Consider the following 14,944-nt stretch of genomic DNA (forward strand, 5'->3'; position numbering starts at 1 on the left):
ATGAGAGGTGACCTTATTGAAACATATAAGATCCTGAGAGGACCTGATAGGGTAGATGCCGTGGGGATGTTTCAACTTGTGGGAGAGACTAGAACTAGGGGACACAGTTTAAGAATAAGATGGCGATGAGGAGAAATATTTTTTTTCAGAGGGTCGTTGGTATGTGAAATTCTCTTTGCACAATCAGATCACCCATGATTTTATTGAATGGCCTACACCTGCTCCTACGTCCTATGTTCCTATCACTGATCCTGATGCAAAAAGCTATGAACTTCATAACAGGTCTTTTGTACTGCCAAAATGGCATTTATATAAATACACATACAGTAATTTACTTATATTCTTATGAAAGTCATAATACTATCATAAAAAATTTAAAAGCCTAATTATTATGACATAACTTTGGTTAGAGAGTGTTGTGAAGACATGCTTGTGTCAAATATTGTACTTACAAAAAGACAGATTTTTTTGAGACAGACTGGAGTAATTTCAAATCTACAGCAAGCTGGCTGAATCCAATTACATCACTACACCAAAGACAACAAGTCCACAAATTCCATTACAGACAATGGCTTTTCTGGAAATTTTTAAACAGTCCTCTTTCTGCCTTATCAAAGATATCTAGGGAGGCATCGACAGTAATCAACAATGGAAAACAAACCATTCAAAGGTTACAAAAACAAAAACAGAATTACCTGGAAAAACTCAGCAGGTCTGGCAGCATCGGCGGAGAAGAAAAGAGTTGACGTTTCGAGTCCTCATGACCCTTCGACAGAACTTTGAACAAAAGACCTTGATTTTTTTTCTAAGATACCTCTCTAGACAAGCTAATCAAGTTATCATTGGAAAATACAATTATTTTTTGAAACACTAGCAGTCAGAGAGAGGTCACATGACCAACAAGTTGTATGTGTGTCTAAACACATATTTGGGGCGGAAGATCAACAACAGCTGAGTGAAGGAAAGCCGCTTGCTCTCTGTCCCTATCTAAAGACTGAGCCATGTCTACTAAATTTGATTGTGTCTTCATTGCTGAAGTAGAAAGAGATTTTAAAGAAAGACTTCAATTTTGCAGCAGTGTCTGCAGAGAAGAAAACACCAGCTTCAACTTTAAACTGCCTCAGCGCCGAAAGGAAGGCCCTCAGATCCGATCTGCAGCTGCACAAGCCAGCAAGCTACAAACCGTGAACTTGGTTCATCTTTCTTGTGAACTTTAATTTCGCAAATGTATTATCTTTTACTCTGTAATATGTATTTTCATGTGTGATTGAATGTATGTGCACGTTTGTGGAAGTCAGTGTGATTTGAACAAGCTGAGTGAGTGGGCAAATGCATGGCAGATGCAGTATAATGTGGATAAATGTGAGGTTATCCATTTTGGTAGCAAAAACAGGAAGGCAGATTATTATCTGAATGGCAATAAATTGAGAGAGGGGAATGTGCAACGAGACCTGGGTGTCTTTGTACACCAGTCGCTGAAGGTAAGCATGCAGGTGCAGCATGTGGTAAAGGTGGCAAATGGTATGTTGGCTTTCATAGCCAGAGGATTAGAGTACAGGAACAGGGATGTCTTGCTGCAATTGAACAGGGCCTTGGTGAGACCACACCTGGAATATTGTGTGCAGTTTTGGTCTCATCTGAGATAGGATGTACTTGCTATAGAGGGAGTGCAGCGAAGGTTTACCCAACTGATTCCTGGGATGGCGGGACTGACATGAGGAGAGATTGAGTTGATTAGGATTATATTCGCTGAGTTCAGAAGAATTGGGGGGGGGGGGGGGGGTGGAATCTCATAGAAACCTATAAAATTCTAACAAGACTAGACAGGGTTGATGCAGGAAGGATGTTCCCGATGGTGGGGGAGTCCCGAACCAGGGGTTACAGTCTGAGGATATGGGGTAGACCATTTAGGACTAAGATGAGGAGAAATTTCTTCACCCAGAGTGGTGAGCCTGTGGAATTCATTACCACAGAAAGTAGTTGAGACCAAAACATTGTATGTTTTCAGGAGTTAGATGTAGCTCTTGGGACAAAAGGGATCAAAAGATAAGAGGAGAAAGCGGGAACAGGCTATTGAGTTGGATGATCAGCCATGATCATAATGAATGGCAGAGCAGGCATGAAGGGCTGAATGGCCTACTCCTGCTCCTAGTTTCTATTTTTAATATATTTACCTGAGTCAGTTTTAGTGAAATAAAAATAACCACTTACTTTGTTAAACTCAAGAAAAGCTGTCTGACTAGTTCTTTATAATCACAGCATGTAAACAGTTAAGAATTAATTGCCAAGTATAACTCTTTTAAAAAAAAACCCTGTTGTGGTCAAATGAGGAGAGGGAAAAGAGGGGACAGCATTCAACCCCTCCTCACCTGATCATAACAACAGATGCAAACTCAATGAAACTACAATTTAGTTCCAAGGCTCAGGTATTGTAACCCATGTAATTAGAACATTTAGACATCCAAGATCGTGGATTAAATTACAGAACTGTTATTCATGGCACTCTTGTACAGGAAAATATTAAACAATTCATTTTGTACCAAGATAAAAGCAAAATACTGTGGAAATTTGAAATAAAAACAGAAAATGCTAGAAAAGCTCTGCTCTAACAGCATCTGTGGAGAGAAAAAGAACAGTTAACGTTTGGAGTCCGAAGGGACCCCAAACGTTAACTCTTTTTTATCTCCACAGATGCTATTAGACCTGCTGAGTTTTTCCAGCGTTTTTTGTTTATGCTTCACTTTATACCAAACGGGTTTTACAATTACAAAAGCGCAGTGACTAAGGAAAATCCAGTTTACCAGGCCGCCCTCGGGCCACGTCTGTAACTAACGCCCTGTGTAACATTAAACAAATTTTTATTGCATAACTACAAATGTTTTTTTAAACTCTGTTATCCTGATGAAACTCTGATTTAATGTCCAGGTAGCTTCATTTGCTGAAAGTAGTGGAACAACAGCCAGGTGAGGCTGACCCTGCCTCCCGGGAATTGGCTCCTCCGGCGGCGGTTTAACTATCATGCTCCCCTCTCAGACAAGGAGGCGACTTCAGAGTCAGGTTCACGCAAAGACATGCCGCTACCGCCTAATGAAAGACGAAACACGATCTGAACAGGAAAGCATGTTCCTCAGCCAGCGGAAGACGCTAGCACACCGACCGCAACTGCGGCCCTCCCATTCCTCCGGGAGCAACAGTAAAACGCCAGACCACACACCGCCATCAATCTACATCCCTAGGCCCCAGTTACCGACATCTTCAAAAACACCCCCCTCACCTGCTGTCGCTGCTCAGTCCCTGATCCCGGATCTCTGATCACTGCTGCTGGCTCCGCCCTCACTCGAGACGAACAGTGACGTGGCTGATTCTGATGGGTTTACAGTCCCATCAGCTGCTGGAGACAGGGGGACCTCACCACCACAGGCTGTTGGAGACAGGGAGACCTCAGCACCACAGGCTGTTGGAGACAGGGCGAACTAACCACCACAGGCTGCTGGAGTCAGGGGGACCTCACCACCACAGGCTGCTGGAGTCAGGGGGAATTAACCACCACAGGCTGCTGGAGTCAGGGGGAATTAACCACCACAGGCTGCTGGAGTCAGGGGGAATTAACCACCACAGGCTGCTGGAGACTGGGGGACCTCACCACCACAGGCTGCTGGAGACAGGGGGAACCTCACCCCCACAGGTTTGTGGAGACAGAATGACCTCATCCCCAGGCTGCTGGAGACATGGGGTCCTCAGCCAGATGCTGCTGGAGACAGAGGCCCTCACTGACATTCTTCTGGAGACAGGGGGACTGCTGGTTACTGATGTAAACTTTTGCAGCTGATTTATTTTATCTGACCTTGTCCTCTGTAACCTTTTAGATTCACTTTGGTTCTGAAAAGCCTTTAACCAATAAGGCAAGCGTAGAATTCTGGAAAATAAATTTCAAATGAAGTTTAATTTTAAAAGGAATAAGATATACTCATTAACATACAACAAACTTACAACTTCAATTGGGTGATCAATCCAGCTAGAAGTGTAAATTGATCTCAGGTTCGCCCACTGACAGCGATTTCCCCAAAACATTTCCCCAGGCAGCTCAGCACTTAGCTCAAGCTGCTGGATGTAGGCCAGCCCTCACCCACATTCTGCTAGAGACAAGCAGGTCCTCACTCACTGTCACCCACAGGAATGTTAGAAAGCAATATTTGATATCAAGCCACATTAGGAAATAATAGGTTAGATGATCAAAAGCTTTGTCAAAGAACTGGTTTTAGGAAGGGAGCATCTCCTAGGAGGTCAGAAAGATGGAGAGGTGGAGAGGTTTTGGGAAGGAATTCCAGATCTTACTGGTCCAGGCTTTGAGCTTTGTTGGGTTGGAGGTTGATACACAGACAAGGAGGTGAGGCCTTTTAGGAATGTGAAAACAAGAATGAGAATTTTAAGATCAACCATTGTTTAACCAGGAGCCAATGTAGGTCAGCATACATAGGAGTGATGGGTGAATGTGACTTGATACCATTTAGGACATGAGCAGCAGAGTTTTAGAATGCTTGAAGTTTACGGAGGGTAGATTGCTTGAGGCTAGCTAGGAGTGCATTGGAAACTAAAGTCCAGAGATAACAAAGGCATGAAAAAGGGTTTCAGCAGCAGATGATTGCAGCAGGAGTAAAGATAAGTAATGTTACGGAGGTGACAATAGGCTGTCATAGTATTGGTGTGGATATGAGGTCAGAAGCTCATCTCAGGATCAAATATGAAACAGATGTTACAAACAATCTGGTCCATTCTCAGATGTCAGAGAGAGGATGGAGTTGGTAGGGAATGGAGTTTACGATGAGGATTGAAGACAATGGCTCCAGTCTTCCTAATATTCCACTGGAAGAAAGTTCTGTTCATCCAGGATGGATATCAGAGAAGCAATCTGACAATTTAGAGGTAATGGAGAGGTTGAAAGAGGTGGTTGTGAGGTGGAACTGAGTGTCATGAGCATACATGTGAAAACTGTGCTTTTAGACAACATCGCCATGTAATGAGAAAAAGGGGATACAAGGCTAGATCCTTGGGGAAGTGAGGAGCTCAAGGTATTTTTTTGTCTCTAAGCTTGTTTCTGGTCGTTCTGACCCACCTTTCTTCCTCCAGAGACATTAAACAAATACTTTGCATTTCTCTTCACAAAAAAAGTTCTGGAAATAATGGGGAACTAAGGGCCTAATGAGAAGGAGGAACTTTAAGATATCATATAATGTCATGATCTCGGTTCAGGTCAGTAACTTTTCTGTTAAAAGAAGCAACCAAAATCCCCAGTTATTCACTGAAACAGTGATGCTACAAGATTCCATGGTTTAAAAAGAATTTTTTTTTTACCATACAAGAGTCAAACAAAGCAAACACTAAATACTATCTTGGGTAATCACCTCTACTCTAAAACCCAATCTCAGCTTCGGTCTTAGTTTCCTTAGAAATGGGAAGGGCCAGTTTCTTTTCTTAGTTTCCTTTTTCAATTAGGGTCTGTCTCAAAAAATATAAACCACAGATTCCATCACAATAAGTAAAGACATAATGCAGAATCGTTCAAAATTTGCACTAAGTTGGTAGCGGACAGGAAAAATGACATTTTACTTGCTGGCTGCAATAGCAACTTCTCATGACGTATCATCCCAATCCCGCCACATTAATTATACATTCCTGGAAAACACGCTGTTTTGATGGCAATCAGGCTTCATTCGCAAGTCACGCCATCACTTCGCCACCTCATCACGCCAAGCACCATATTTGAAGTGCAGCTGTGCTTCCAGTCCATGACAGCTGCATAGAAGTCATGGCCCTGAAAGGCAAAATGACTACAGCCTCCCCAGTATAATGACACGTCCCTCAAGCACCTTTTGGACTCAGTAGAGGCCCGCCATGATGTTCTCTACCCCAGCTATGGCCGCAGGACAGGCAACAGCATCACCAATTCAGCATGGGAGGCGGTGACAGCGGTGGTCAGCGCTAATGCTCTGCAAAAGCAGGCAGCCACCCAGTGCCGCAACAGGATGAATGGTCTCATCCATTCAACCAGGGTAAGTCACTCTTCTCATCACTCTCAACTCACAAACCCATCGCACATCCACAGGGATCTCACACCTCAAGGGACAACACCACTAACTCTCATACACACCCTCACATCTCCATCAAGCTCATATCATCACGAGCTTGCGCCCTCATCCCATCCATACTCCACTCACCACACAAACATTCCATGCAGTGCCATGTGTCCTGATCATACTCTCACCATCTGTTACCACATCGAAGAAGCCTGCTCAAAACAATAGGGAGAGTTCCTGACAGGGGCTGGAGTGGCCCACATTAAGCCCTTCACTCACTTTGAGGATGTATCATCACGCTGACTGGTAGGGACATGGACCGTGCCTTCAGTGACGTCCGTGGCGAACACCCTCGTGACGATCCTGCGCTACATCATCCCTCTCTCAACTCAACTGTGAATGCTCTCTCACCTGCTTTTGACTGTGTTGCCATGCACTGATTATCTCTACTTTGGTTCACAGGGAGCTCTGCCAAGCGACTGACACCCTCAGCCAACCTGTCCCTCAGCTGTATCCATGTCCTCACCTCCAGCCAAAAGGACACATCCATTGAAGAGCTGGAAATAAGCAGCTTGGAAGACCCTTTACAGCACTTGCCCACACCCTCCACCAGCGCAGAGACACTCACCTAGGTTGGTTCAGAATCTGGTGGTCACCGCACAGATATGTGTCATCAGCAAGAGGAGGCAGTTTCAGCCAAGCTCCCCAGCACTTGGAGGACTGCTGGTGAAGAGGCATCTGTGAGGTCTGCTTCAGATGAGGAACCTCTGGATTTGTCCTTCCAACTCATCATGGAGAGTCAGCAGAAGGCAGAGGAACATCATGCAGAGCTGTTGGAAGCCCCAGCAGAATGGCACATGAGTCAGAGGAGTGCATCCACCTGCTTTCTGATGATGGTGCCCACATGCATGTGTGGAAGTCCCCATGGGAGGATGGCGGATGCCAGGAGACCCCAGTCAAGCAGAACACAGAGATGTGTGCAGACCTGCACTCCATCACGGGTGCCATGGGTGAGTTCCTGCAGTTGCGACACAAGAACGAAATGGGACACCTGGACATCCCCCCAGGTGCTCCTTCCCCTTAAGGAGTCAGGCTGGGGCACCCGAAGGGAGGAGGTGCGGCAGCTGCACACACCTGGGTCATCCCCATTTCACTCGGAAATCTCAGAGGCTGTTCTCTCGCTCCAAGTCCCCTCTGCCTATGACCGCCTCAATCTTGTCATCTGTCACTGCAGAGGGAGCAGCTGGCCCACAGGAGGACAGCCAAAGCAAGGCCTTGGCTGTCCAGAGGATCCACACCGAAAGCATCAGAGGCAACAGGGTCAACCATTGTACAAGGTGTCTCCATCCCTGCTGTGGATGTCAGGGCAGCAACTAGAAGTCTAAGGCATTCAAAAGTTAAGAAACTCTGATCACAGTTGTTTGCATGGGTGAACACATTTTGTCATTTTACAATCTGGAAATATATTCAGTTTCACTGAATAATGTGTAATGGTGTCTTTCAGCTTCTTTGACAGGCTTCACAAGTCTCGCAGCTGGCCCACATGATTCTGGAGGGAGAAGCATGTGTGTGGCAGGGCTTTTCAAAGCCTCATGCAAACACTCTCCCATGAACGCGGATCCTTCCCTTATCAAACTTACCTCAATGTCCTGAGCATTTTCAATACTGCCCGCTGGAGTTCGCTTTCAGTTGACCATCTGAACTGACTTGCATCTCCTCCCACCTACTGATACATTCCCATGCAGCACTTGATCTCACCCACCACAACTCTCGTTTCATTTTCTAACTAGCTAGCATGATAGTATGCAATTTTTCTTTCGCTCTCCCATCCTTTCCCCTGCTCTCTGCACTCCTTCCCTCCTCCTTCCCTTTACACCTTCCACCCCCCCCTTACACCTACCTCCCCAGCTGCCATCTTCTCTCCTGATACCTCCTCCTCCTCCTGTAGTCCCTCCCCCTCCTGCCCCTGAGAACTTTGTTTGCTACCTCCCAACCTCCCCCCAACACCTTCGTTTCCCCCTAACCTCATCTCATCGACACCTTTGTTCCCCCCTGACAACTTCACCCCCCCCCCCGACACCTCTTCCTCTCCCAGTTGATCCTAGACCTTGCTCTCCCACCCCCTCGCCAGTACATCTTCATCTCTCAAATACAGCTGGACCTTCCTCTTCACGCCCTCAACCGTCATCTGTTGTGAGCAGACCCTCAATGGTGACTTTCCACCTTCCGTGAGCTGTTTCGCAGCAAAGCCATGTCCATGAGAATCCACCCAACATGCCCACGGACATTCCTCCAGAGTCCCATTGCTATCGGGCTCCAGCATCTTCTGCTCCTCGAATGTCCATGATGTGAACAAGGTCCTGTCGTTAAGTCCCGACTTCTGCACATCACACTTGTCAAGACGTGTGCTTTCCTGCTGACATGGGCGGACCATCCATTGTGGGGGTATGATTTTGATGGGCTGACCTTATAATGATATGCAAATGTATTGCAATGAGTTTCCCAACATCCGATGGCAGAAAACGTGGCCTGCCATTGACGGGCTGAGCGGATGATTGCAAACTGGTTTCACATCGTGAAACCAATTTTCGGCCTTCTTGCCATATTGTCCACTCAAGCCACCGAACATGCCCGACGCCAGTGAGCACAGAAAATTCCACACATAGTACTGGAATTAATGGGAATTAGTGATGACAAATCCACTGGAACTGATGACCTGCATCAAAGGTTTAAAAAGAGGTAGCTGCAGAGATAGCGGATGTATTGGTTTTGATCCCCCAGGATTCCTTAGAATCTAGTACAGTTCCCAAGGATTGAAAGGCAGCAAACATAACCTCTTTATGAAAGAAAGGAGGAAGAGACAGACCTGTTGGAGTTTTTTGAGAATGTAACGAGCAAGGGGAACCAATGGATGTGTGTTTGGGTTTTCAAAAGCATTCAATAAGGTGTCATAAGCTATTACACAAAATTAGGACTTTTGGTATTGGGGGTAATATATTAGCATGGATTGAGCATTGTGTAATGGACAACAGAATATAGCAATAAACAGGACATTTTCAGGTTGGAATGTTGTAACTAGTGGAGTACCACAAGGAATAGTACTTGGGCCACAGTTATTTACAATCCATACTAATGACTTTGATAAGGGGACAGAGTGTAACACAGAGTACCCCAAGGAATAGTACTTGAGCCACAGTTATTTACAAGGCATAGTAATGACTTTGATAAGGGGACAGAGTGTAACATGGAGTACCACAAGGAATAGTACTTGAGCCACAGTTATTTACAATACATACTAATGACTTTGATAAGGGGACAGAGTGTAACATATCCAAAACAAAAACAGAATTACCTGGAAAAACTCAGCAGGTCTGGCAGCATCGGCGGAGAAGAAAAGTCCTCATGACCCTTCTGTTGAAGGGTTCTGTTTTTGTTTTGGATTTCCAGCATCCCCAGTTTTTTGTTTTTATCTCTGTAACATATCCAATTTTTCTAGTGATACAAAGTTAGGTGGAAAAGCAAGTTAGGAGGATGCAAAGGAATATAGAGATAAAAACAAAAAAACTGCGGATGCTGGAAATCCAAAACAAAAACAGAATTACCTGGAAAAACTCAGCAGGTCTGGCAGCATTGGCGGAGAAGAAAAGAGTTAACGTTTCGAGTTGACGTTTCTATCACTGCTTGTTTGTCCCTACAACCACACCCCCCCCCCCCCACCTCTCTGTCTCTCTATCTCTCCGCCCCCCCACATACACACCTTAAACCAGCTTATATTTCAGCTCTTTCCTGGACTCGAACTCAAGTTCTGTCGAAGGGTCATGAGGACTCGAAACGTCAACTCTTTTCTTCTCCGCCGATGCTGCCAGACCTGCTGAGTTTTTCCAGGTAATTCTGTTTTTGTTTTGCAAACGAATATAGACAGGTTGGGTGAGTGGGCAAGAACATGTCAGATGGTATACAATGTGGTGAAGTGTGAAGTTATTACATTGGTGGAAAAATAAGAAATCAGAAATTTTTTAACTGTTGAGACAATGAAAAATGTATACATTCAGAGGGACCTGGGTATCCTTGTAAATGAATCACAGTAAGTTAACATGCAGGTACAGTAAGCAATTGGGAAGTTGAGTAATATGGTAGCTTTTGTGAATAAGGATTAGGGTATAAGAGTAAAGAACTTGTACTACAATCATATAGGACATTGATGAGGCCACACATAGAGTACTGTGTGCAACTTTGGTCACCTACCTAAAGAACAAAGGCTCATTACACTGGTTCCTGGGACAGTTTTGGTCTCCTACCTAAAAAACATACTTGTACTTGAAGAAGTGCAACAAAGGTTCGCTGCACTGTATCCTGGGATGAAGGGATTTTAAGAGAGTTTGGATTGATTAGTCTGTTAGTTCCTGGAGTGTAGAAGAATGAGAAGTGATCTAATTGAAACATATAAAATTCTTAAGAGGCCTGACAGGGCCATGCTGAGAAAATGTTCCCCCTTGCTGCATGGGAATCTAGAACATGGGGTCAGTTATAGAATAAGGATTCAGCCATTTACAACAGAGATGTGGAGAAATTTCTTCACTCAAATAATTCTTGAAATTCTGTACTCTAGACAGCTGTGGATGCTCAGTCATTGAGCATCTTCAATACAGCTATGGATAGATTTTTGAGTAAAGAAAGACTTGCATTTATATAGTTCCTTTCAAGACCACCAGATGTCTCAATGCACTTACAGCTAATGAAGTATTTTTGAAGTGTAGTCACTGTTGTCATATAGGAAACACAACAGCCACTTTAAACACAGCAAGCTCCCACAATCAAAAATGTGATAACGACCAGATTATTTGCTTTTGTAATGTTGATTGAGACATAAATATTGGCCAGGACATGGGGATAACTTGTCTGCTCTTCTTTGAAATAGTGCAATGGTATCTTGAGAGGACAGATGGGGTATTGACTTAACATCTCAGCTGAAAAACTACACCTCCAATAACGCAGCACCTCCCTCAGTACTGCACTTGAGTGATAACCTTGATTTTTTTTGTGCTCAAGTCCTGGAGTGGGACTTGAATCTACAACCTCCTGACTTAGGGTTAAGAGTGCTACTAAGGGATATGGGGATAGCTTGGGAAAATGGATTTGAGTTAGAAGATCAGCCATGGTCTGGTTGAATGGCAGAACAGGCTTGAAGGTCTAAATAGCCTACTTTGCCACCTATTTATCCCTGACCTCCTGCTCTCCCTACCATTTCAGCCCTTATATCTTGGCACTTTCCAGTATTTCTATTTTCCCTTTGCCCTTTCTAAACTCATCTTTTGCTGCTCACTAGATTTCTTCCACGGAGTCCATACATGGACTGCAGCAGTTCAAGAAGGCAGCTCACCACCACCTTCCCAAGGGCAATTAGGGATGGGCAATAAATCCTGGCCTAGCCAGTGACGCCCACATCGCATGAGTGAATAAAAAAAATTGCTGATCTTTCCACCACTCCAATCCTATTTGTCACATGCCATAATGGTTCTCTTATGCACAACATCCCTCACCTCTACAAAGCCACTATTAACACCCTGTTATTGAAAATACCCACTCTCAAGCCATTTTTGTTATCTATCAATCCATCTTTAAGTACACTTTCCTCAATACAATCTGCAAGCACGTCCAGCTGAGTACCATCCTCAGTGATTGTGCTATGCTGTCCCCTCTTGACCTTTCCGCAGAGCACACATGATAATGATAATCAATTAAGTGCCTATTGTAATCACAGTGGGGATAATTCAGCAAACTCTGAATTTACTGGAAAGGGGCATCTCGTGGCATGCAACATGAATTGGGTTTTTTCATTGAACTTCAGTGCCAATTTTTTTTTACACCGATGCTGAGAATGCAAATTGATAAGGGCTCAGGATGGTCAATGGGGTATCTGGGATCTTAGTGAATGATGGGTCCAATAGTCTTTTCCTTTCAACAATTAAATTTAGGCTTAAGAAAGAAACTGAGAGAGGAATGGGGTGAATAAATGTCAGATTAGTTACAAAAAGAGAAATAGAGAAGGAAAGAAAGATTGGATTAAGAGTGAGAGAAAGAAAGAGACAGGAAAAGTATGAAAAACATTGAAATTTAAAACACCCCTAGGAACAATTTACTATTTGCACCAGTGAGACTTCAATTTCAGTTCCTTTTTGGGGTTGAGTGGCATTGCAGGAACATAAATTTTGCTGTTAAAATATTTCTTAGGTCATTTAACACCAGCCCTAACTTCCTGCATCAAGTTCAATTCATATTTGTGCTGCAATGTCTTCAAACTCATAGACAGACTGATGGTGAGATCCCATTTAGACAAAGCTAACAAAGGAATGGCACAAACCCTGCAATTTGCAGCAATTCTCCACTCAAGGCATACCTATTCCTCACCACAAATTACATTCCTCAGCACCGTGAACTCGCAGTTATTTTTCCAGAAAATCCTGGGCTGCTGTCACCGTTGATTTTAATGGAGTTCAGGGCTCTGAAAATAGCTGTTCAACTTTTCCAGCAACGATATCTGTGGAGCAGTGCAAAAGCCCCAATAAGTCATGGCTTTGTGTGCAAAATGGTGTAAGTCACTCACATCATAATGTGCTGGAGTATCTGCACCATCGTAATGTTGTATGCTGTAATATAATCATTTTCAGCAAATTCAGGCTATTCTTTTGCTCAGGTCGGATTTGAATGTTAATTGATGTTAACTGAGGACAAATCAAATCCATTCCAGCTCCTCAACTAGTCCTATTGCATCTAGGACACAATCCCAAATGCAATCAAGAACAACATCCAAGAATGACAATCCCACAGATCACTGGGAGCAATTAAATAAATCTCCAAGGTTACCATTACAAAACCTGGGCGTACCAGCAGATTACCTCTATGCTTTAGAGATTCAGAGATTCACCAGTCTTATACACTTATGTAATGGTAACTTTTTAAAAATTCATTTATAGGATGTGGGCATCACTGGCTAGGCCATCATATATTGCTCATCCCTAATTGCTCTTGAGAAGGTGGTGGTGAGCTGCCTTCTTGAACTGCTGCAGTCTCTGTGGTGTAGGTGCTGTTAGGGATGGAGTTCCTGGATTTTGACCCAGCGACAGTGTTTCCAAGTCAGGATGGTGAGTGACTTGGAGGTGAACTTCCAGATGGTGGTGTTCCCATGTACCTGCTCCCCTTGTCCTTCTAGATGGTAGATTTGTGGGTTTGGAAGGTGCTGCCTAAGAAGCCTTGGTGAGTTTCTGCAGCGCATCTTGTAGATGGTACATACTGCTGCCACTGTTCACTGGTGGTGGAGGGAGCGACTGTTTGTGGAAGGGATGCCAATCAAGTGGCTGCTTTGTCCCGGATGCTTTTTCTTGAGTGTTGAAGCTGCACTCATCCAGGCAAGTGGAGAGTATTCCATCACATTCCTGACTTGTGCCTTGTAGATGGTGGATAGGCTTTGGAGAGTTACTTACTGCAGGATTCCTAGCCTCTGATCTGCTCTTAAAGCTATAGTATTTATGTGGTTAGTCTAATTCAGTTTCTGGTCAATGGTAACCCACAGGATGTTGATAGTGGGAGTTTCAGCGATGGTAATGCCATTAAATGTCAAGTGGCAATGGTTAGATTCTCTCTTGTTGCATACGGTCATTGCTTGGCACTTGTGTGGTGTGAATGTTACTTGCCTAAGCCTGGATATTGTCCAGACCTTGCTGCATTTGGACAAGGACTGCTTCAGTATCTGAGGAGTCACGAATGGTGCTGAACATTGTGCAATCATCAGCAAACATCCCTACTTCTGACCTTATGATGTAAGGAAGGTCATTGAAGAAGCAGCTGAAGATGGTTGGGCCTAGGATACTACCCTGAGGAACTCCTGCAGTGACATCCTGGAGCTGACATGATTGACCTCCAACTACCATAACTATCTCCCTTTGGGCGAGGTATGACTCCAACCAGGGAAGAGTTTTTCCCCTGATTCCCATTTACTCCAGTTTTGCTAGGGCTCCTTGATGCCACATTCAGTCAAATGCTGCCTTGATGTCAAGAGCAGTCACTTTCACCTCACCTAACCATAAACATGTATATAGTTATACTTCTTTGGAAGGGGGAAAGTATCTTTAAAAATAAGGGGGGATTTTATAATATGACTCTATAATATTTTATTATTATGTTATATTAATATATTATAATATATATTATATATATTAATATATATTTTATGTAACATTTTATAAGATGCCATCATTAGAGGGGAATTGTGTCATGTGATTCAGCCTCAGTTTCACTTTGGTCTATTGACAAAACAGTACACACAGCGCTGCTGCTGATGTCTCCAAGCTTTCTATCCATGGACATCTGTTCTCACCTGCGTAGTTTAAATAAATGAACCCATAACATGTTTGCATAATCCCTAATGAGTGATTGGTGCCATTTATATCATGATAAAACATGACAATGCCTTCCTTTTCACTTCTCTAACTCTCTTTGTTTCTTTAAGACGCTTCCTATAATCAAACTTTTGGCCATCTGCCCTAATATCACCTAATGTGGCTCATGAAATTCTGCTTTAAAATGTTCCTGTGAAGCACCTTGAGATGTTTTATTATGCTAAAGACGCTATATAATAGCTATATAATATAATCTTGTTGTCCATAAATAGGAATACATGGTGCATAAACTGACGGACAAAAAAACCATTCGAGATTGTGAATTTGTTCGAGGCCAATACCATTCAACCTGTATTTGAATTGTTGGCTGGCTATACTCAGTAGCCCCCCCTAGCGGCAGGGTGAGACGCTGTGCTGACTGGCCGGCCAGGGGGCGGGGCCGTGCTGAGGGCGGGGCTAGGCTGGGTTGGCGCG

The 14,944-nt window shown here is 43.9% G+C and overlaps 1 protein-coding gene across 2 annotated transcripts in view; it reads right to left on the reverse strand.

The window, feature by feature from the left end:
* The window catches only part of slc33a1 (solute carrier family 33 member 1), a 39,619-nt gene extending 36,268 nt beyond the window's left edge, over positions 1-3,351 (reverse strand). The window contains exon 1 of one of the 2 annotated variants that reach the window (XM_041211550.1): positions 3,275-3,351. The gene's annotated coding sequence lies outside the window, so the exon portion shown is untranslated. The remainder of the gene's footprint in view (positions 1-3,274) is intronic. The other variant, XM_041211540.1, reaches the window with a different exon arrangement.
* Between the last annotated feature and the right edge of the window lie 11,593 nt (positions 3,352-14,944).

This window comes from Carcharodon carcharias, chromosome 2 (genome assembly GCF_017639515.1).
Source record: "Carcharodon carcharias isolate sCarCar2 chromosome 2, sCarCar2.pri, whole genome shotgun sequence".
NCBI classification, from domain to species: Eukaryota; Metazoa; Chordata; class Chondrichthyes; order Lamniformes; family Lamnidae; genus Carcharodon; species Carcharodon carcharias.